Source organism: Cervus canadensis, chromosome 8 (genome assembly GCF_019320065.1).
Source record: "Cervus canadensis isolate Bull #8, Minnesota chromosome 8, ASM1932006v1, whole genome shotgun sequence".
NCBI classification, from domain to species: Eukaryota; Metazoa; Chordata; class Mammalia; order Artiodactyla; family Cervidae; genus Cervus; species Cervus canadensis.
In genome coordinates this window covers 1,182,898-1,206,186 of record NC_057393.1, presented here as the reverse complement: position 1 = coordinate 1,206,186, position 23,289 = coordinate 1,182,898, and the positions used below count along the sequence as shown (strand labels likewise).

The 23,289-nt window shown below is 60.8% G+C and overlaps 1 long non-coding RNA gene across 1 annotated transcript; it reads left to right on the top strand.

Moving 5' to 3' along the window:
* Positions 1–2,132: 2,132 nt before the first annotated feature.
* LOC122446083 lies at positions 2,133–5,019 on the top strand. Its single transcript, XR_006270766.1, has 2 exons — positions 2,133–2,576; positions 4,688–5,019. It is a non-coding gene; the product is annotated as an uncharacterized LOC122446083 (long non-coding RNA).
* Positions 5,020–23,289: the final 18,270 nt, after the last annotated feature.

Genomic DNA, 23,289 nt, shown 5'->3' with positions numbered 1-23,289 from the left:
GGGGCTCCATATACATTTTAGGAATATTTGTTCTTTTTCTTTGAAAAATGCCTTTAGGATTTTGATAGGGAATGACACTGAATCTATAGATTGCTTTAGGTAGTATGGATGCTTTAACAATATTAATTATTCTAATCCATGAGCAGAGGACATCTTTTCACTTTTTTGTGTCTTCCATTTCTTTCATTAATGTCTTGTAGCTTTCAATATAAATGTCTCTCACCTCTTTGACTAAATTTATTCTTTCTGATGCAACTGTAAACAAGATTGCTTTCTTCATTTCTCTTTCTGATATTTATTAGTTATAAAATGCAGCAGATTTTTTTGTATTGACTTTGTATCCTGTAACTTTTCTGAATTCATTTATTAGTTCAAAGAGTTATTTGATGGAGTTTTGGGGTTTCCGATATATCATATCATAGTCATCTGCAAACAGTGACAGTTTTACTTCTTCCTTTCTAGTTTATTTCTTTTTCTTGTCTAATTTCTCTAGCTAGGTCTTCCAATACTACATTGAATAAAAGTGGTGCGAGTGGGCATCCTTGTCTTGTTCCATATTTTTAAAACTTATTTTCTTATTGCAAAACCAATCCATACTTCTCAAAGATCACCCACAAAACATTGACCATCAAAAATCATGTTCTAAACCAAAATTTCCAGGAGAAATATCAATAAGCAATATCAATATGCAGATGACACCACCCTTATGGCAGAAAGTGAAGAGGAACTAAAGAGCCTCTTGATGAAGGTGAAAGAGGAGAGTGAAAAAGCCGGCTTAAAACTCAACATTCAGAAAACTAAGATCATGGCATCTGATCCCATCACTTCACAGCAAATTCATGAGGAAATAATGGAAACAGTGAAAGACTTTATTTCTTGGACTCCAAAATCACTGCAGATGTTGATTGCAGCCATGAAATTAGAAGACACTTGCTCCTTGGACAAAAAGCTATGACCAACCTAGACAGCATATCAAAAAGCAGAGACATTACTTTGCCAACAAATGTTTGTATAGTCAAAGCTATGGTTTTTCCAGTAGTCATGTATGGATGTGAGAGTTGGACCATAAAGAAGGCTGAGTGCCGAAGAATTGATGCTTTCAAACTGTGGTCTTGGAGAAGATTCTTGAGAGTCCCTTGGACTGCAAGGAGATCCAACCAGTCCATCCTAAAGGAGATTAGTCCTGGGTGTTCACTGGAAGGACTGATGCTAAAGCTGAAACTCCAGTTCTTTGGCCACCTGATGTGAAGAGCTGACTCATTGGAAAAAACCCTGATGCTGGGAAAGACTGAAGGCGGGAGGAGAAGGGGATGACAGAGGATGAGATGGTTGGATGGCATCACTGACTCGATGGACAAGAGTTTGAGCAAACTCCGGGAGATGGTGATGGACAGGGAGGCCTGGCGTGCTGCAGACCATGGGGTCGCAGAGTCAGACACGACCGAGTGACTGGCCAGCAACAACAATTGCTCACACACCTCGAGACAATTCCTGTTAGCCCCGGTCTTGTCTTCTCGGAATGTTGGACGTGCAGGCACGGGCCCATGTGTGTGGGCAGGTGTGCGTTTTTATCCTGGCTGAGTTCATGGGCCACCGCTGGATTGTAGCCGGATGTTTAACCAGCCCCCAAAAACTGAACATTTAGGTTTTGTAGAAATGTTCCCCTTCCAAGCAACGTCGAGCAGGAGGAGTTAGTGGAAAAGGAGAGAAAAAGAGAGTGAGAAGAAAGAACTCAGGAACTTTTATAGCGACCGAAGGGCATGACCTGGCACCAGGACAATGGTGGTGGGGCTTGGACCTGATGGCCTCCCTCTAGAGTTTGGTGTGGTTGGATGCATCCACAATATAACGTTTAAAAAGGATGGAAGGGGACCCGAAAAATCTGAAACAATGGGGTAAAATGCGTGTGGTTCTTACAAGGTTGCTCTAGAAGATCCCTTTGGCTCTTTTCCACCTCATTCTTCCAGGCGGATTGTCCGGACCCTGCTCCTCCCTGAGGTCCCCTCGCTGACCTGGGTCCTCAGGGACAGGCAGGAGACCGACCCGGGTCCTCAGACCAGGAGCAGGGCTGGCACTGTAGTTTTGCATGAATACAAAAGTAATTTGCAAACATCAGCAGTGAGTTAGTTCTTTAATGGGACTTTAATTTTCAGATGAATATTTATGAGCTGTTGCCAAGCTTGTTCCGGAAGTTCCCGAGGCAAAGCTGCTGGGTGGGGGCCTGGTTATGCCTCCCAGGGCCCCCAGGAGGGGCTGGCGCTGTCTGGAACGCGGTCCTAGGTGCCTCGTCCCTGGCGCCTTCGACCTGCCCCTCTGCTCCTCGTCTCAGCCCGCAGTCACCCCATCAAGCCCACCCTCTGCTCTCAGCCAGAAGCAAGGTGGGGCTCGGGGGGTCCGCTCCTAGGACACCAGACCCCCTTCTGGGGCGCCTGTGACGCAGTAAGGACTGACGCTGACGTCACAGCCTCTGCAGGTGTGGCAGGAGGACTGGCAGGCAGGAAGGCAGCTTTGGAAAGGAAGCCTTGTGACCAGCCGCAGGGAGCGCTCTCTGAGTGACCGAGGCGGTGACATTTGAGGTCTGCCCCGACAGCGTCATGCCCAAGGTCCCCGGAGTCCTCGGAAATGGGGGGTGGGCTGGGAGTCTAGGGGGGCGGCCAGGAGCCCAGCGGTGGGGGTCCCCCGTACCCTCTGTGTCAGGGCTTCCCCATGGCACACCCCCTGCTGACGAGAGGGGCTTAAGTCCTCAGGCGGGAGGTGTCCATCATGAAGGGAGAGGTTCAAGAAGCTGCCCTGGGGGGGCCTGAGGGAGAGCGCGAGCTGTGAGCTGCTGTGACGGGTGGTCCTCGAGGGGACAGACAGCCAAGCCCCCCAACGGGCAGGGGCTCCAAGCCCTTCCCTCCTCCCCACCCACCGCCCCCAGCTGAGGGGCTCAGGGGGAGGGGAGCCCGGAAGGCCTTTCCCAGGGGGTGGCGTGGGCACAGGCCCCGCCCGTGGGCAGCTGGAGCCCAGAGCAGAGTGCGGGCAGGTGGGGGGCTGGCCCCGAGGTCAGCTCTCTGCTCCTCCAGCCTGCCCGCCCCCACCCTGGGGAGAAGCCGGGCTGAGTCGGTGGGGTGGGGCCAGTGGTCCCCTCTTAGTCAGCTGCTGAGGAAGCCTCAGGTGCAGAGCATTCCGGAAGCAAAGAGGCCTTGAGAGGGGGTGCTTCTAGACTGACCGCTGAGAAACTCTCAGCTCCCTGCTGACTCACAGGGACAGACCAGCAGAGGAAGTGCAGCGGGAGGAGCTGGAGAGGGGAGAGGGAGGAGGGTGAAGAGGGAGGAGCTGAAGAGGGGAGAGGGAGGAGGGTGAAGAGGGAGGGAGAGGAGGGGGAGAGAGAGGGAGGAGAGGGGTGGGAGAGTGAGGAGGGGAGAGGGAGGGGAGGGAGGGGAGAAGGGGGAGGAGGGGGAGGGAAAATTAGGGGGAGGGGAGGAGGTGAGGGAGGGGGAGAGGGAGGAGATGGGGGAGAATAAGGAGGGAGTGGAGAGGGGGAGGAGGAGGGGGTTGGGAAGGAGGGGGAGAGGGTAGGAGGGAAAATGAGGGGGGAGGGGAGAGGGGGAGGAGGGGGAAATGGAGGGGGGAGGTGGGAAGAGGTGAGCGGGAATGAGGGGAGAGAGGAGGAGGGGGTAGGAGGTGGGGGAGGGGGAGAGAGAATAAGGAGGGAGGGGAGGATGGGGTAGGGGAGAGGGCAGGGGGCAGAGGGGGAGATGGGGGAGGGGGAGAGGAGGAAGGAGGGGGAGGAAAAGAAGGGGGAGGAGAGGAAGCAGGAAGTGGGAAGGTGGGGGAGGCCGAAGCTCCAGCCCTGGCCTCACAGGCCCTCTGCGGCGGTGGTGGGGGGTGGCGGGGGGGTGGGGCACGGGGACCCTGGCACTGGAAGTCACACTAGGGGGCAGGCGGCAGGGTCCCCAGGGTCTGCGCTCAGCCTGAGGCCTGAGGACCTGGAGGTGGGCTCTCCGTCTGCAGGCCCAGGAGGGCCAGAGGGGCCACGTGTGGGGCGGGGCCTCTGGAAGGATGGAGGGGGGCCCAGGGTCCCCCCAACCCTGGGCAGAGGCTGGCCTTCGAGGGCTTGAGTCGGGGAGGCGGCTCCGGATGGGGCCGTGTGTGAGCCAGTAGCCCAGGGCTCAGCCCGCACCTCTGTCCCAGCAGCCTGTGAGCTCACACAAGCCTCAGACGCCATCCTGACCGGAGAACCGCCTCCTCCTCCCTGCAGCTTGCAGCCCCAGTGCCCCAGGGCCTGGGCGAGGCCAGCCAAAGCGGGGCGGCTAGAAGAGCCGGTTTTGTGGGGCCGCCTGACCCCAGAGGCCTGTGCGGACAGGTGGATGGGGGGCCAGGAATGTGGAGAGGGGAGGCCTGGCCGGAGATAGGAGGCTGAGCTGGGTGGGGCCCCCCGGGCAGAGGTGGCCTCCCTGGCCCGGGGACCCTGCTCACCAGCTGCCCTGGGACCCTCCTCGTCACCAAGGATGATGATGTCTCTGGGGCTGCAAGCCCCTCACAGGATGGGCTCTGAGAGGTCCTGGGCCCTGAAGGGAGTGGATGTGGGGGTGGGGGAGCCCAAGACCCTGAGATTCCCCCCCCAACCTCCCCACCCCCACGCCCCATCTCAGGCGAGCAGCAGATGCAGGAGACAAATGGCCTGTTAACTTCCTGATTTCAGCACAAGCAACAGGCCCATGCCAGGAGCAGGGAGGCCCAACACAGAGGACCCAGCACGGAGTCCATGGGCCTGCAGGGACCACCCCCACGGGAAGCAGAAGGAGGCGCTGGCTCCCCCACTGCGCTGCTCTGGGGGGCCCCTCCCCTCAAGGCCCCCCAGGGGCGCCCCTCCCCTCTGAGGCCCCCCGGGGCGCCCCTCCCCTCCGAGGCCCCCCAGGCCCTACCCCAGGCGGGAGGGGCCCTGATACGCCCAAGCTCAAAGCTCCCGGGAACTTAGGGCTTTGTCCTAGGCGGTCTGTTTTTCAAATAAATTATAATGTTTAATGATGTGAAGTATTGTAAAAGTTGCTCGTTACAGAAAGAGTGAGAATACAAGAAGATGTCTCTCTCTGGGGAGAGACAGAGAGAGGAGGCCGGGGACACAGGGGGGCGGAAGGCGCTGGGAGGCTGTCTGTCTTGCAGAAGCCCGGCCTTCTGGGAGGGACCTGCCTGGCTTGAGCTGGGAGCCACCGCGTGGCTGGGAAGCCCTGACTCCATGTGGGCAGGGGCAGCTGCTGAAAGGCCCAGTCCTGGGACCTGCAACCACTGCCAGGAAACCACACACCCCCATGGGGGCGGCCGGGAGGAGGCCTGCGGGACCCCGGACCCTCCTGGCTCTGCCGACAAGCGGCTGCTTGGTCCCCGGACGCGGGAGGGAGCAGTCATCAGAGCCCAGTCAAATGTCAGCTGGCTCCCGTCCCGGAGGAGGTGCCCAGGGTGGGCCCGGGCCCCCTGCTGCCCGTGGGTGCCCAGCGCCCGGCCCTGCGCCCGCGGCAGCGCGTGGGCACCCTCTGCTGGCCACGCTGCAGAAGACGCGGCCCTGCCAGGCGGGCAGCCCCGCGGGCAGCAGGGGCCCGGCTCCCTCGCCTCCCCTGCGGGCGCGGCCCCAACTCCCGCCCCTCGGGCCCGGCCACTGGGGTGGGGGGCCGGCTCTCCCACCCACTCCTTGTGGGGCCCCAGTGTTTCCAGCACCCCCGGAACAGGGCCCCCAAGGCACAGCAGCCCGGAGCTCAGCCCACCAGGGCTCGGGAGCCAGAGGGGGCCCAGGGGCAGGAGGAGAAGGAAGGGGGCCCAAAAGCACCAACAGCCTCCTGTCTCAGTTTCCCCTTCAGAGCCCCCGGTGTGCAGAAGACTTGGGAAGCAGACAGCGCCCGTGAGCAGCAGGGCCCTGACGGAGCCCTAGAGCCTGTGAGCCCTGCTCCTTCCTGGGGCCCCTCGGGAAGCAGGTCAAGCCGGACACAGCCTCCAGCTCACAGGGGGCTCCAGGGCGGGGCCTCAGGCTGGGCACGGGGGTCCAGCACCCCCAAGCGTCACCAGGGGCGGGAGGCGCTGGGGCCCAGCAGGGCTTGTGAAGCAGGCGCAGCGGCTCCCGCCTGAAGGAAAGGCTTACAAACTGAACAGCCTTCACTTACCAGCACACGTTTGCTGAACGCAGGTGAGAGAGGAGGCACCCTGGGCTGACTGCGAGGGAAACGGGTTCTGAGAGTCCAGAGCTGCTGTGGAGGCCCAGCAGGGAGAAGGCCCAGGCAAGGACCACAGGCTGGGGGACCACGGGCTGGGGGGACCACGGGGCTGGGGGAATGATGGGCCGGGGGGAATGATGGGCCGGGGGGGACCACAGGCTGGGGGGCCAGGGCAGCAGGGCTGTGCTGAGCTCCACTGCTCTTCACACTGAGACTCGCCACTCGTGACGTCCATCAGTTCAGTTCAGTTCAGTCGCTCAGTTGTGTCCGACTCTTTGCGACCCTATGAATCGCAGCATGCCAGGCCTCCCTGTCCATCACCAACTCCCGGAGTTTACTCAAACTCATGTCCATCGAGTAGGTGATGCCATCCAGCCATCTCATCCTCTGTCGTCCCCTTCTCCTCCTGCCCCCAATCCCTCCAGCATCAGGGTCTTTTCCAATGAGTCAACTCTTTGCATGAGGTGGCCAAAGTATTGGCGTTTCAGCTTCAGAGTCAGTCCTTCCAATGAACACCCAGGACTTATCTCCTTTAGGATGGACTGGTTGGATCTCCTTGCAGTCCAAGGGACTCTCAAGACTCTTCTCCAACACCACAGTTCACAAGCATCAATTTTTTGGCACTCAGCTATCTTCACAGTCCAGCTCGCACATCCATACATGACCACTGGAAAAACCATAGCCTTGACCAGATGGACCTTTGTTGGCAAAGTAACATCTCTGCTTTTTAATATGCTATCTAAGTTGGTCAAAACTTTCTTTCCAAAGAGTAAGCGTCTTAATTTCATGGCTGCAATCACTATCTGCCGTGATTTTGGAGCCCCCAGAAAATAAAGTCTGACATTGTTTCCACTGTCTCCCCATCTATTTCCTATGAGGTGATGGGACCAGATGCCATGATCTTAGTTTTCTGAATGTTGAGCTTTAAGCCAACTTTTTCACTCTCTTCTTTCAGTTTCATCAAGAGGCTTTTTAGCTCCTATTCACTCTCTGCCATAAGGGTGGTGTCATCTGCGTATCTGAGGTTATTGATATTTCTCCTGGCAATCTTGATTCCAGCTTGTGCTTCTTCCAGCCCAGTGTTCCTCATGATGTATTCTGCATATAAGTTAAACAAGCAGGGTGACAATATACAGCCTTGATGTACTCCTTTTCCTATTTGGAAAGAGTCTGTTGTTCCATGTCCACTTCTAACTGTTGCTTCCTGACCTGCATACAGGTTTCTTACTCCACATCTATTTCTGAGTTTCTAAAAACTGTCACAATTATTCAAATTGTTCCTACTTACAAACTTCCGGCTTTTTTACTGCATGTGTTGTTGTTCAGTCGCTCAGTCGTGTCCGACTCTTTGCGACCCCATGGACTGCAGCACACCAGGCCTCCCTGTCCATCACCAACTCCCAAGTTTACTGAAACTCATGTCCATCGAGTCAGTGATGCCATCCAACCATCTCATCCTCTGTCGTCCCCTTCTGTCCTCAATCTTTCCCAGCATCAGGGTCTTTTCTAATGAGTCGGCTGTTTTTATCAGGTGACAAAAGTATTGGAGCTTCAGTTTCAGTCCTTCCAATGAATATTTAGGGTTGATTTCCTTTAGCATGGACTGGTTTGATCTCCTTGTAGTCCAAGGGACTCTCAAGAGTCTTCTCCAGCCCCACAACTTGAAAGCATCAATTCTTCAGCGCTCAGCCTTCCTTGGTTCCTTAAGTAGATTTGTGTGAATCAACAAACACACTTTTGGAAAGTGATATATAATGTCTAGAAACCTGACACTTGTTGTCCATTGCTAAGTCGTGTCCAACTCTTTGCAGCCCCATGGACTGTAGCTGCCAGGCTCCTCTGTCCATGGGATTTCCCAGGCAAGAAGACAGGCGTGGGTTGCCACGCCCTCCTCCAGGGGATCTTCCTGAACCAGAGATCCACCTCACATCTCCCGCATTGGCAGGTGGATTCTCTACCACTGAGCCACCTGAGAAGCCCAGGAACCTAATACATCTGTTGAAAGATAATTTCCAGTGAAAGAAAATCCTGACTCACAGACATAAAAATTAGCTCATGTTAAAGGTGCTATTTACTCATTAATAAAAGGGGAACCAGGCGGGTGGTCTAAGCAACTCGGACGGACAGACAGACGGAAAGCTCACTGAGACTGAAACCAAAGCAGGAAAACCTGGTTTCCCCAGGGGAGGGGAAGGGAGGTGGGTTTTCCCCACCTGCCCACTTGTTGGAGCCTGGCCGACAGTGACAAATCAGATGCCCTCTGCACAACGCAGAGCTTTCCACTGAAGCATAACGTTTCTAGTCTAAATCACAAGCTCCAACACTGGACTTGAGCCTCACTTAGCATTCTCACCACCTCATCGGCGTCTTCCTGGAAGGATGAGACTGTCACACAGTTCCAGACGTGAGGAAGCTGGCGCTCGGGCCGCATCCTCCGACATGTCACAGAAGGGACCAAGCGTGCACAGACACGTCGCAGTGGCCACAGAAGCCCAGCACGGGCTGGCTTCCTGCCCGTCTCTGCACTAATGCCGGGGGATCTCTGCAGGACTGGTGCCTCCCGCCGGGATGTCCTTGGGACACAGTGGCCATGACCTTGGCTGCACAAACCCGCCTCTCCCCTCAGGCAGCGGTGGGGAGCTCTGCACCCGACCTGGCTGCTCCGCGGGCCGGACCCGCCTCCTGGCCAGGCGCCACTGAACTCTGGGCCGCAGCTCAGGGGACACGCCGGCCGCGTCTGGCTGTGGGTCGTGGGCTGTGCGGCTTTAATGGAGAGTGGGAGTTCAAGATTCGCCCCGGGGACCCGCAGCCCGGATGTGACCGATCGGGCTCTCAGAGGTGCCCCGAAGCCCTGCACGCACGCCGCCCAGCCACACACACGTGTCCCGGCCAGCGTGCGCAGCCCGTTAGAGGACTTAGAAGGTCGTCTGGGAGGCGCCCAGCCCCGCGCAGCCGGGCTGAACCAGGCCCCTCTGCCGCCTCCCCTGACCGAGGCCCAGCCCTGCCTTCTGCACAGACGGCCTCTAGTGGCGAGGGAGGCAACGGAGGGCGCCAGGACACATCCCCGGTCGTGTCTGAGGGTCTCCAGGACACCGGGCCTGGCCCAGGGGACCCGGCGACCCAGGGCAGGAACGCATGGGTAGGGAGGGCCAGAGCCCCCTTCCCAGCCCTACACCCCTTGCCCACAGCAGCCTGCTCTGTGGCCTTACGCCTCAGGACCTCCAAGTTTCTGTTCAAGAATCTCCACCGCCAAGAGGTTCCAAACAGCTGTCTTTGAAATCTGAGGGCCGCATTTCTATAACCAAGAATTGCAAGAAGGGTGGCAAAGCCGGGTCCCCCTGGGCCCTGGGCTCCAGGGTCCTGGGTTTCCTCGAAGCTCCAACTCTTCAAGCGCGACACTAGTCCTACTGGTGCAAAGGTCGGAGGGGATGCCTTCTCTCCTGGGGCGATGCTGCTCCCACGGGGGACCAGAGTGGGCTCTGTGCTGACCCGAGCTGGCCGGCCACGGTGACCACCGCGGAAACGTCTTAATGCTGAAACCCAGGAGAGGAGCGGCTGGCGACCCCGTGCCAGCAGGAGCCTGTGAGAGGACAGGGTCTTGGCTGCCACGCAGGGACCATCAGGGAGCAGGCGGCCAGCACTCAGCCTCCCAGGCGGCTGCGCCATCGAGGAGCCTCCACTGAGGAGGGTGGACTCGGGGCGCCCCCGCCCTACTGGCCCAGGCGTCCGACTCACTGCACGCCCACACCTGGCCTCCAGAGCCGGGGAGGAAGCCCGATCTAGGGGCCCCCAGGGCCGAGTGCTTGCTGCCCGAACATCCTGACCACACCCGGGGGGGGTGTCGAGGGCCTGGCGGGGAGCAGCGGGGCCCTTGGGGCAGAGGGGCGTGAGGCAGAACTGACAGAGATCTGGAGGCCTGGGGAAGGGGGTCTTCATGCAGGGGGCGGTGGGTGAATGGGGCTGGGGAGGATCCGCCCGCCGGCAGGACAAGAAGACTCAGAGAAGCTGAGCAACCCATCTGGCGTTTGCCACGGCAGCACCCAGGTCTCGAGGAGGCCCTGGCTGAGCAGAGGCCCCAGGCGGTGGAGTCCTGCTAATGAAGACAGTGGCCCCCCGAGGCGTGTCTGGGGTGGGGAGGGCTCCAGGGTGCCCTGGGCCCCAGCTGCACCTCCCGGGAGTCTGGGCCACGTCCTGCAGGGCTCGGGGGCAGGCCTTCCAGGGGCCCACCCCTCCTTCCCCTTGGACAGCTTCCTCCCCAGGGAAGGGTGTCCAGGCCCCCTAGGTGTGGATGCACAGACCGTGATCCTGGGTGAGCCCCGCCCCCGAGGACCAGCACACAAGGGGCAGAGCTCCCACCCCTGCCTCCCTCCTCCTGCTCGGGGTCCAGCCAGAGGCCTAGATGTGGACACAAACGCCCGACGGGCTGACGGTGGTCATTTTCAACCCTGGCCTGGAGCCCAGTGAGCCGCTGATGACAGGGTCCTGGGGTGAGTCATACTCAGACGTCAAGCGTGAACCAAAAATATGATGCCGGCAATTAGGGCTCCCAAGCGCGGGGAGAGAGGCCCTCCAGCCCCGGGCGGCCCAATGCCCTGTCTGTTATTAGAAAAGCTAAAATCTCCTCCACCCACACAGCACAGAGACTGGCCCTGGCCACCTGATCTCAGCCCAGGCCGCCCACTGCCCACTGCACAGCGCTGGCATGGCAGGTCCAATCCTGCCCGTTTCCTGGGAACGGCGATGTGGGCTGGGGTGCGGCTGGGGAAGGAGCCGCCCAAGTGCGTTCCCAGGAGAGCAGATACCAGTGTCCGTGTCAGAGACGCCCTGGAAGGGAAGGCCCAGGCGGCCCCACCCTCCCGTGACGTGAGAGCAAGTCCCCCCAGGGCTGGGGGCACTCTGACGGCAGGAGCAGGAGCCCAGGAGGGGCCACGAGATCCTGCCCACAGGCTGCTCCCATGGGTCAGGGGTCAGTCCACCAGGAGGGGCATCGTCCAGAAACCCATCACCGCCAGCAGAGGGCACCAAACACTGCACCCCAACCCTGCTGTGCCCCACCCCGAACCTCATCATGACCCTGGAACCCCATCATGACTCCCAAACTCCATCATGACCCTCGAACACCATCATGACCCCAAATGCCATCATGACCCCCCAATCCCATCATGATGCCCCAACCCCATCACAACCCCCAAACCCCACCATGATCCCCGAGGCCCATCATGACCCCTGAACCCCACCACGAACACTGAACCCCATCATGACCCCAGAATCCCATCATGGCCTCCAAACTCCATTATGATCCTTGAGCCCCCTCATGAACCCCAGAACCCCATCACAGACCCTCCCAACTCCATCATGGACCGCTGAGTCCCATCATGGCCCCTGAACCCCATCATGATCCCCGAACTCCATCGTGACCCCTGAACCCCATCACGAACCCTTGAACCCCATCATGGCCCCCGAGCCCCATCATGACCCCCATACCCCATCATAACCCCCGTCATGACCCCCGAGCCCCATGACCCCATCATGACCCCACCATCCTCGCAAGGCGATGCTCACAGCTCTCTCCAAAGACCCTCTGGCTACAGTTCCGTGGGGGCTGCTGCAGGGTACCCAGCAGCTTAGAGCAGAAAGGGGGTCTGATGCCCTCGGGGCGTGCTCCTCGGAGGCCGTTCTCCTGCCCGTTTCGCTCGCCCCGCCAGCCCTCTCCATGAGGACACGAGGATGCTGCTGCGGCCACACCTCCGCCTCTGCAAGCTGTCCACTCCCAGTGCCACGCCCCCAGCGCCCGCCCCCCGCCCCCGTGGAGGCTGGACCCTCGGGTGTGGTCCGAGGGCTGCAGGTGGAGTCAGCGCAGGGCTGGTCCTCTCTGACCTCAGGTGACTGGCCTCCCAGCTCTGACCCCCGGGGGTCCGACATCAGGGCGGGCGGCACAGGAGGGGCTGTGGAGATGGCCACCCGGCTTCTCTGTCCCCAGCAGGGTCCCCACGCCACTGTGACCCCAGACAGGCCCCTCCTGTGAGGCCACTTGGTCTCTGAGGGTCTCCCAGCCTGACCATCTGCAGCTCATGACCAGCATGAAGGCCAGGGAAGCAGGGAGCAGGGGCCGGGGCCCCAGAGGCAGCCAGGGTGGTTAGTGGCATCTGTGGGCCGGACATCCCAGCCCCTCGGTCCTCGCTCGGGGGAGCTGCAGCCACAACCAGGGGCTGACCAGAGGCCTGTGGGGACCGTGGGGGTGCTGGGGCTGCTCTGTGTGTGTGTGTGCGTGTGTGTGTGTGTGTGTCTGTGTGTGTGTGTGCGTGTGTCTGTGTGTGTGTGTCTGTGTGTGCGTGCATCTGTGTGTGTGTGCTGTGTGTGTGTCTGTGTGTGTCTGTGTGTGTGTGTCTGTGTGTGTCTGTGTGTGCGTGCATCTGTGTGTGTGTGCTGTGTGTGTGTCTGTGTGTGTCTGTGTGTGTGTGTGTGCATCTGTGTGTGTGTCTGTGTGTGTGTGTGTCTGTGTGTCTGTGTGTGTGTGTGCATGTGTGTGTCTGTGTGTGTCTGTATGTGTGTCTGTGAGTGTGTGTGCATGTGTGTGTCTGTGTGTGTGTGTCTGTGTGTGTGTGAGAGAGTGTGTGTGTCTGTGCGTGTGTCTGTGTGTGTGTGTGTCTGTCATGTGTCTGTGTGTGTCTGTGTGTGTGTGTCTGTCTGTGTCTGTGTGTGTATCTGTATGTCTGTCTGTGTGTGTCTGTGTCTGTGTGTCTGTGTGTGTGTCTGTGTGTGTCTGTGTGTGTGTGTCTGTATGTGTGTCTGTGTCTGTCTGTGTGTGTGTCTGTGTGTGTGTCTGTGTGTGTCTGTCTGTGTCTGTGTGTGTATCTGTATGTCTGTCTGTGTGTGTCTGTGTGTGTGTGTCTGTCTGTGTGTGTCTGTGTCTGTGTGTGTGTCTGTATGTCTATGTGTGTCTGTATGTCTGTCTGTGTGTGTCTGTGTGTGTCTGTGTCTGTGTGTGTGTCTGTGTCTGTGTGTGTGTCTGTATGTCTGTGTGTGTCTGTATGTCTGTCTGTGTGTGTCTGTGTGTCTGTCTGTGTGTGTGTGTGTCTGTATGTCTGTCTGTGTGTGTCTGTGTGTGTCTGTGTGTGTCTGTCTGTGTGTGTCTGTCTGTGTGTGTGTCTGTATGTCTGTGTGTGTCTGTATGTCTGTCTGTGTGTGTCTGTGTGTCTGTCTGTGTCTGTGTCTGTGTGTGTCTGTCTGTGTCTGTCTGTGTGTGTCTGTCTGTCTGTCTGTGTCTGTGTCTGTGTGTGTCTGTCTGTGTGTGTGTCTGTGTGTGTCTGTATGTCTGTCTGTGTGTGTCTGTGTGTGTGTCTGTGTGTCTGTCTGTGTGTGTCTGTGTGTCTGTCTGTGTCTGTGTCTGTGTGTGTCTGTCTGTGTCTGTGTGTGTATCTGTATGTCTGTCTGTGTGTGTCTGTGTGTGTCTGTGTGTGTCTGTGTGTGTGTCTGTATGTCTGTCTGTGTGTGTCTGTGTCTGTGTGTGTGTCTGTATGTCTGTCTGTGTGTGTCTGTGTGTCTGTGTGTCTGTGTGTCTGTCTGTGTCTGTGTGTGTGTGTCTGTGTCTGTCTGTGTGTGTCTGTGTGTGTGTCTGTATGTCTGTCTGTGTGTGTCTGTATGTCTGTCTGTGTGTGTCTGTGTGTGTCTGTCTGTGTCTGTGTGTGTCTGTTTGTGTCTGTGTGTGTCTGTGTGTCTGTGTCTGTGTCTGTGTCTGTGTGTGTCTGTGTCTGTGTCTGTCTGTGTGTGTCTGTGTCTGTGTGTGTGTCTGTATGTCTGTGTCTGTCTGTGTGTGTCTGTATGTCTGTCTGTGTGTGTCTGTGTGTCTGTCTGTGTCTGTGTCTGTGTGTCTGTCTGTGTCTGTGTCTGTGTGTGTCTGTGTGTGTCTGTCTGTGTGTGTCTGTGTAAAGCCGCACTCTGTCCTTGGGCAGGTCTCTCAGCTCCAGGAGGGTGTGTGCCTCTTGTGGCCGCTGTAACAGTGACCGCAGCTGAGTGGCTCACAGATCACAGCCTCGGGGTCCGAGGGTCTGGGAGGCCGAGCTGAAGTGAGGCCCCCTGCCCTCCATCCAGGTGGGGCGACTGCCGTCTGGAGGCTCCGGGGAGAATTGTTCCCCGCTTTTCCAGCTTCCAGGGGTGCCTGCACCCCGGCTTGCGGCCCTTCCTCCATCTTCAGGCGGCGGGGCCGACAGCCGCCTCTCTGACCCCCCTGCGCCCCCCGTGAGGCCCCTGGAGGCTGCGCTGGGCTCACCTGGCCGCGCAGGACAGTCTCCCCACCCGAGACCGGCAGCCCCACCCCCTTCTGCTGCGTGGCAGCATAGGCCCGGCTCCAGGCCCCTCATCTCTCACCACATGGGGTCCTCTCAGGGTGCCAGGCCCTGGGCCTGGAGTCCAGGCTTGGAGTGGACACTTGCGTGGCACTCAGGCCATCACCGGGGCGATCAGCACCCCCAGGTTGTGAGGGGCAGGAGCTGGGAGCACAGCTTCTGTTGTTCAGTCGCTCAGTCGTTTCCGACTCTTTGTGACCCCGTGGTCTGCAGCACACTGGGCTTCCTTGCACACACTATCTCCCAGGGTTTGCTCAAACTCATGTCCATCGCATTGCTGATGCCATCCAACCATCTCATCCTCTGTCGCCCCTTTCTCCTCCTGCTGTCAATCTTCCCCAGCACCAGGGTCTTTTCCAAGGAGTCAGCCCTTCGCATCAGGTGGCCAAAGTACTGGAGTTTCAACTTCAGCATCAGTCCTTCCAGTAACACCCAGGACTGATCTCCTTTAGGATGGACTGGTTGGATCTCCTTACAGTCCAAGGGACTCTCAAGAGTCTTCTCCAACACCAGTTTGAAATCATCAATTCTTTGGCACTTAGCCTTCCTTATGGTCTAACTCTCACATCCATACCAGCCTCACTGGGACCCACTCAGCTGCCTCTGTGGCTTCTCCCTCCCACAGGGTCAGCATGGGTGGGCTGCTGGCCTGGGGGTTCAGGCATCCATGGGCCCCCCTCCTCCCACGGGCCCCAACCCTCCCCACACAAGGCAGGCCCTCTCTGGGGAGGGAGGGCTTGGCCAGGACAGAGGAACAAGGCACAGAATCTCAGAGACCAAAGCTCAGTGGCTGGCCCCAGGGTAGGTTTGGCACCTGAGTATAGGCGTTAGCAGATGCCTCTTGAAGGATGGGGAGGGACTCCTGTTCACTCTGTGGTCTGAAAGCCATCACCTTGCAGGTTTGTCCAAGCGTGGGGCCGCTCCAGGACGCTGCCCACAGCTACCCTGGGACTTCAGAGGCGGCTGGGGGTGGGGGCAGGGGGACGGCGGGCTGGGGAGGCCTACAGCCTGACCCAGACACACCGGTGGGTGAGGGTGAGCAGAGTGAGCACAGAGGTTCCCGGGCGCCCTGAGCCCGCCAACCCGGGGGCAGCTATGGGCCGGACGACTGTACCTGGGTAACTGTCTGGGCAGGCTCTTCCCCCAGGCCAGGTGAGGACCCTCCTGCTCCCTCTCCAGCCTGGATGCAGGTCGGGCTGGTCCTAGAGAGCCAGGCCACTCTGTGTCCCTGGAATCTCGGGGCTGCCAGGGATGGGCTCTGGGCCTCAGTTTCAGCACCAGCCAGGCCCCACCCCTTCCTCTCCTGCTCCAAGCCCCCGTGTCTCCTTGCAGCCCCTTCCCACCCCACAGTGCACCCAGCCCAGGCCTCAACTCCTCACTGGAGCCCTCCTGACCTTCCATCCCTTCCATCGGGGGCCCCAGGCCCCTCTCTCCTTTGTTCTAGGGCCCCCTCCCCTCCTGGGGCTCCAGGTCCCCAGCCTAGCCTGGATGCTGGGGGTGGCGGTGCTGGAAGCACTAGACAGGTAAACGCGGGCCTGGGCACTGCCTGCCTGGGGAGGGCCTGACTGGCCGCCGGGCCCCACCCTGGGGCCCAGGGAGGGTGTCGCTCTGGGGGGCTGGGTTAGGAGTGGGGCTGCAGCTGCTAGATCTCCAGGTAGGGGCGGCTCTTTCAGCTCAGACCTCAGGCTCTCTGTCTCCTGTGGCGGAAGGCAGCCTGTGGAGGTCCTGGGAGCAGAGCTTCGGGGTGCACCCAGGGGCAGCTGCCTTCGTGACACGAGTCTGCACCTCACAGACCTGGGGTGTAAGCTCACGCCACCCCTGAGTTCCCGGGGTCAGGGTCTGTCGCGGGGGCCTTGGCGGGCACCCCGGAGCTCCCCGCCCAGCCTCCTGCAGGCTTCAGCTGCCTTCGTGACACGAGTCTGCACCTCACAGACCTGGGGTGTAAGCTCACGCCACCCCTGAGTTCCCCGGGGTCAGGGTCTGTCGCGGGGGCCTTGGCGGGCACCCCGGAGCTCCCCGCCCGGCCTCCTGCAGGCTTCATGAGCTGCAGGCCCTGCTGAAGCCTCCTCCTCCTTCCAGGCTAAATCAGGTTGCTGCAGCTTTTCCTCGTGGGATGAAGAGGCAGCCTCTGAAACCAGGACACACAGCAGCTGGTCTCCAGGGGGAGCTGGCTCATTAATTGCTCCTAAATTGGACAGAAGGGTGGTGGGACTTCACGGGAGCCCCTTCTGATAACCGAAGCGTCGCACTGCAGCCTAGGATGGCCCTTCTGATAACCGAAGCGTCGCACTGCAGCCTAGGATGGCCCGCGGCCTGGCTTCAGCTGACCCCTCTCCCACTGCCTGCTCCCCACAGACCTGGCTGCTTCCAGAAGCGTCTGGAGGAGAAGAGTGCGCTGCAGGGGGTTCTGTGAAAGGCGGGGACATCAGGCTGGTCCAGGGCTGGGCCCCGTGGGAACAGCAAAGCCTCCTCTCTGAGGGCGGGGTGGGTGAGCAGGCACCGCTGCAGGGCACTGGCCAGGCACGCAGGGGGCCAGCTGGGACCAGGGTAGGGCTGGCAGGCAGGTGGGCTTGTGGCCAGGGCTGGCCAGGCGCCCCAGAGCTGACGGAGGTGCGGGAAGCCCAGCGCAGCAGGGGGCGCGGGAGTCTGGGGCGGGGGCGGGGGCGGGGCTGGGGGCTGGGCGTCTGGCCCCTCTCAGGAGGGCTGGCCGCTCCCTCCACCCCCGCCGAGCCAGCGTGCGGGAACCTCTGCCGCCTGTGGAGACGGAGCCGGGACCCCCACCCGCTGGGCTCCAGGCCTGGGAAGAACCGGCCCTGCTGGCCTCTGTCCCCTAGTCAGCCTGAGCTCCCCGGGGTCTGCGAGAGCAGCGCACAAACGGACTTGCGCTCAGGGCCCCCCTCCCCCAGCCTCCCCCCACGCATCTCGGGGTCTCTGCCCTGTTGCGAACCCTGCGGGCGTGGGCTCCCCGACCCCAGAAAGGCCAGGGCCGGAAGTGAGGCCTCTCCCCGCCTGGAGACCCCTGATCAGGAGAGGACGCTTTCCCGATGGAGGACCACAGCCCGGCCGGCCCTGGCGGGGGGCGGGGTCCCCTCTGCCGAGCTTCCGGCCAGCTCACCCTCCTTGTGCGTCTGCGCGGGGATCACAGCCGGCCGTGGGGCTGAGGGTGGGGGTCTCCCTCCCAGGTCCCCCAGCCTCAGACAGCAACTCTGGATTCAAACTGAGGTTGTCTGAACGCCGCCCCCGCCTGAGGCCCGAGCCAGAGCCCGCGACTTCTGCCCCCATTGCAGGCCCCACAAGCTGGGGGTGAAGGCCAGGCCAGCACACACCCTCGCTGAGCGCCCACGTGGCCCCTCAGGCCAGCACCCGGCCAGGGCAGGCCTGGCTGCCCCAGCAGTGGAGGCCCTCCGCCCCGCCCTCGGGTCCTGGACAAGCTGCCAGCGCGCTAGGCCAGCGCCTCATGTTTTCTGGCCTCCATGAAAACCAGCTTGTTCTGTGTAAGCCTGGACCCGGCCCCGGCTTCCGGAAAGATCGAGCCAGCCAGAGTCTCAAGCTTGGCTCTGGGACGGCCCGTCTGCTCCAGCATTCCAGAGTCTCTGCTGCCCGCCTGCCCGGCCTGTATGTGGGGGGAGGGGCCCTCTGAGTGCCAGCTGACCCCCAGGCCGCTGTGGGTCTGGGCTGGGTGAAGGGAAATTGAAGCCCTGGGGTCGTCACTTCCCCTGGCAGCTGGGCCAGCCCTGAGCCTCTAGTCTGTGGCCTCACGGCTTCAGACAGGCCGACGCGGTGTCCAGAGGCCTGGGTTTTGTGGGGCCACTTCCCCAGGACAGCAGGAGGACTGGGATGGGACAGGAGTGGGGGTGGCTTGGGTGGGCAAGGAGCCCTCCCCCAGGGCGCCAGACCTCCCGGGGGCAGCTGGGTCTTCTCCAGGATTGGTGCTCACTGCTGGCTCGGGGCTGGGAAGGGCAGAGCCAGGCCTGGCTCCCAGCACGCCAGCTGGTTTTCTTCTCTGGCTGGAATCCACGGAGGGCCTGTGTCCGCCACGACCTGCAGGGAAGCCTCCAGATGGCCCTGCATGCGGAGCCACCCGTCCGCAGCCAGGCGGGAGGAGGGAGCCGGGACCCACGCGGGGCCCAGCTGCTTGCTGTGGGGTGTGGGTTCTGTGCTGACCTCGCAGAGACCCCGTCCGTCCTCTGCGACACGTAGACCACAGCCTGGCACCTCCGGAGCCGTCACAGGGCCGGGGGGGCTGGCAGTGGCCTGAGGACCATGCGGCCAGGGCAGAGCTGGGCCCCCTGCCTGCCGGCCCCCACCCGGCCCGGAGTGGCCACGCGCCTTGCTCCTGAGCCAGAGTGGAGCCCACGCTGGCCCCACTGGGGCCTCCTCTCCAAGCCCCTCCTGGCGTCACACAGGATCGAGCCGAGATCTCCAAGACACGGCGCCCCAAGGTCAGGGGGCCCCACTGGAGCCCCCGTGGAAGCAGCACGGAGCCACGGGCCACGTGGAACGTCCTGCTCCTCCCACACAGACTGCGTGGGCGCCTCTTGGAAATAAATATCGAATGCTTCCAGAAACAGTCCGTGGTGGCCTGCCGCGTGGGTGACCAAGGCTGTCTGTCTCCAGCCTTGGAGACAACCCTGAGTGGCCGCCTTAGCCAGGGGGTGAAGGCTGGGGCGGGACCCCGGGGTGAAGGACAGGGCGGGGACCCAGGCACAGGCTACAGAGACTCCGCTCCCGGAAGCCTCTCCTGCTCCAGGTCCCCGGGCTTCTCGGGGCTCAGCCCGCCTCCAGGGCAGCATCTGCCCCTGCAGTGAGAAGGACAAGAGGGACACACCTGTCCAAGCTTGCCCCGCCCCAAGCCAGGCCTGGCCACTCCATTACAGAGGAAGCCGAGGGCGTCAGGGCCACGTGGAGTGGTCCCCCGAGGAGAGAGGGAGGGGGCCACTCTGGCCCTCGGGAGGAAAGAGCCCCGGCACGCAGGCGCAGCGCTCGATCCCCAGTTGAGGGGTTGCCCTCGGGTCGAGGCCCCGTGTCCCCCCGCGCCAGGCGGTCCTGCAGATGGACTGCAGGCTCTGCCACGGGCCCAGGTGGCCGGCCAGCCCCCCGTCCTCTGAGCGCTGGACAGGCGGGGGCAGGGCCCCGGGCAGCCTCTGGTCTTGTCTGATCAGACCCTTCAGGGGCACTTGGGCACACGAGGCCAGGAGGGTCTGCCCGGCTTGGGGTCACAGGCTGCTGTGACGGCTGGGGTGTGGGTGGAAAGAAAGAGCCGCCCAATCTGGCCAGTGCTGGCCGAGGTGATGTGGCGTCAGCTGCTGAGCTGGAGGCTCGCTGAGGCCAGGACGAGGCCGTGCCCAGGGCAGGGGACACCTGGGGGACGCTCGGGACAGCTCGGCGGGGAGGCCGAGAGACATTCGCCTGATGACGGAACGGTCTGGAAGGGGGTCTGCGGCTCAGACCTCCTGGGTTTGGGCTCAGGGAATGTTTTGGGGGGGCTTTGATGACGGGGGCGGCACCCGTCAGGCCGCACGCCCGCACCAGCGTCCAGCCCTAGGAGTGCCCGGCCCGGGCTGGCCTCTGCTTTGGTGGCTCCTGCCTGCCTGGGGAGCCGGGGCCTGAGAAGCCGATTGCCTAAGCCCCTCCCCGCAGCCCAGCGCCCTCCCCCAGGACCCCCCATCCCAGTGCCCCAGATTCTGCTGCTGGAAATACATTCAATTAAATCGGAAGGCCTGAGAGCCGCCTGGAGAGCCACGCCGGTTACACAACCTCATCCCCGCGGCCGAGACACACGTGCCGCCTCCACGGAACATCCTCCTGGGGGGGCGAGGGGGTCCGTCCCGGGCCCCTCCCGGCTGGAAGGTGGGCGGCATGGCTTTGATGGGAAGCTTGGCTTCCTGTGGGGACACAGCCCCCTCCCCGTGCGGCGCAAGGTGGCCCGACAGGCAGGCGCTGTTTCCAGGCCGAGCCCCGAGGGAGCCGTGGTGCTGAGCAGGAGGAGGGAGCTCCTGGAGCCCCAGGATCGGGGAGAGGGTCACAGCGCCCTGTGAAGCTCCCCAGAAGGGGAGCCCTGGCGGCTGGCAGAGGCACAGATGGGGGCAAGTGGGGCAGCCCCAGGGGTCCAAGCCCCCTCCCGATGAGGCCACAAGCTGGTCAGCCTGCAGGGCGCTTGGAACCACACCCTGCCCCACGCAGACAAGCGGAGGCTCTAAGGCTCTCTGTGGTCAGCAGTGAAGCGACCCATACCTCGCAGGGCCCATGTGAGAGGCGGGGGACGCGGGCAGGGGGTGCGGGAGCCAGGAGGGCTTCCCGGGGACTCTCCGGCCACGGGCCCCCGGGGACGGGGCCGCAGCAGCAGCCGCAGCATCAGCTCCAGTCCCCCCGGGGCGGGCTCTCTGGGCCGGCACCCCTCCCCAGGCAGCAGTTGGGAGTAGCCAGGGCAGGGGGAGGCTACAGGCCACATCACTGCCAGGAGGCCCAGGCCGAGCAGGCGCTGGCCACCCACCCCGGGCACCTGGATGCTTCTGGGCAGGCCGTGCTCAAGGGGATCCCCGCCAGACGCTGCCCCGTGGTCCTGCCTGCCCCCTCCGGCCCTTCTGCGGGGGCCACGCGCAAGGAGAGCCCCGCCGGACCCTGCCCCGCCATCCCATCTGCCCCCTCCGGCCCCTCGTTTGCTGAGGAGCCACGAGATGAGAATTCAGTGGTTCTGGCATCTGCTCTCACGCAAAACCAGGTGGGCAGTCTCTTCCAGGGATGGAGCTGATTCATCTACCGTGAAAGGCAGATGTCACCTGCACGCCTGGAGCTGGACGGCCTGTGGCAACCACATGAGCCGCGCCCTCCAAGCCCGTCCCCAGGACTGCTCCCCGCTAGGTCGGGGCCTCCCCGAGCAGTGGGCAGGGTCCCTGTCACCACCCCGCGCGTGCCCTGGCAGGGAAACTGATGTGTGAAACAGGCGTGGTCGGGCCCCAGCAGGGTGTGACCGGTGTGACCAGGACTGTAGGGGCCATGGTCCAGCAGGGCTGGCTGCAGGTGGGGCCCCGCTGAGGGGGGGACGTGCAGAAAAAGACCAGGCCGGACACAGGAGGGGCAGCGGGACCATCAGGGGAAAGGACGGAGCAGAGCAAAGGCCCTGGGGCAGCGTCCTGGCAGGAGCAGAGGGGCCCAGGGGTGAGGCCACTGGAGGGGGCAGCCTGGGGAGGCGGGGGTCCCTGCAGCGCCCACTCCCCGCCCGCAGGCCCAGCTGGGCAGGTGTTTGGTGCAGGCAGGGGGGAGAGGTGGAGGGCAGGACGCAAATCTGGCTTCTGGCGTTGACTTTCAGCACCCTTCCTGCCCTGGTGGGATTGCCAAGCTTGTCTCCAGGGGAAACTGCTTATTTGTTTAGGAAAATATGTTAATAGACCTTTCATTTCAGAAAGGAAAATTCCAGGGCTCAGTCTGGACCCAGAATCAAAACAGAGTCAAAGTGTTCCCCCACCCCCAAGAAGGAGGGAGTGAAGCTGTTAGGTGACCTCCTGGCTGTGGAGGGGGGAGGGGGCGGGGAGGGGCGGGGAGGGGCGGGGAGAAGGAACCGCCGAGGTCAGGACTGAAGGACTAGTTCCCATTTAATTTCTCTGATGGCTCGGGAGCTTAAGTACTTTAACTTCAGACACTTGAATTATTTTATGTAAATTGTTTTATCCTAGCCTTTCCCCATTTTCCATTGGGATATTTGTCTTTTTTATTGGTTTTGGAATTCATCTGTTACAAATATTTTTTTCTTGTCACTAGATTTTTAATTTATTAAAGATTTGTGTACATATAAAAATGTTAAAATTCTCTGCAAATTTATCTGTATTTTCCTTTCATGATTCTTCTTTGGGTTAATACTTAGAAAGTTCTTATCAAATTTAAAATTAGTGCAATACCTCCACATGCCTTTTTAATTTATAGCATGATTTTATTTTTTAATTGCTTCTCTAATCCTTCTGGAATTTAATTTACATGGATATTTGGTTAGAGATACAACTTGACTTTTGTCTCTGGAGACTTAACCAATTATCCTGACAATGTTTGTTGAACGTTCACTATGTAACAGTCAGAGTTCTCATGGTTGGTCCGGTACTTTGACTAGGGCTTACTCAAGGTGGCCACTCAAGAGGTGCGGAGGGTTTAAGGAAATGGGACTTAGGCTTGTCCAGGAGCGTGGAGCCTGGCATCCTAGGCCCAAAGCTGCTTGGAGGGGGCCCCCACCGGTCAGGGAGAGACACAGCTTCCTGAGCACGCTGGCCCAGCTGGTCAGGAAAGAACTCCCCAGCCTCTCTCCCACTCCCCCAGCGCTGGGCAGCGAAGTTCTCCAAGGAGGAGGGAAATTCTTGCAGTCCCATCACTGGATGAGGGCTGTGGGGGCAGAAAGGGGAAGCCCCTCAGCCCCTCCCCCAGGCAGTCTCCAGATCCCACCTCTCCTCTTGCAGCCCTAGGGCTGGGCCCCGCTGGGCAGGCAGGTGAGGAGCAGACCTGGTCGAACTGGAACCGCGGTCAGCCCCACCCAACTCCGTCTCCACTGGCGACACCGGTCCCGCCCGGCTCCTCTGTCTAGCAGGCTTCCCTGGTGCTTAGGCGGTAGAGAATCCGCCTGCGATGCTGGAGACCTTTCGATCCCTGGGTTGGGAAGATGCCCTGGAGGAGGGCATGGCAACCCACTCCCATGCCCTGAGAATCCCATGGACTGAGGAACTTGGCGGGCTACACCCGCAGAGTCACAGAGGCAGACAGGACCGACGTGACGA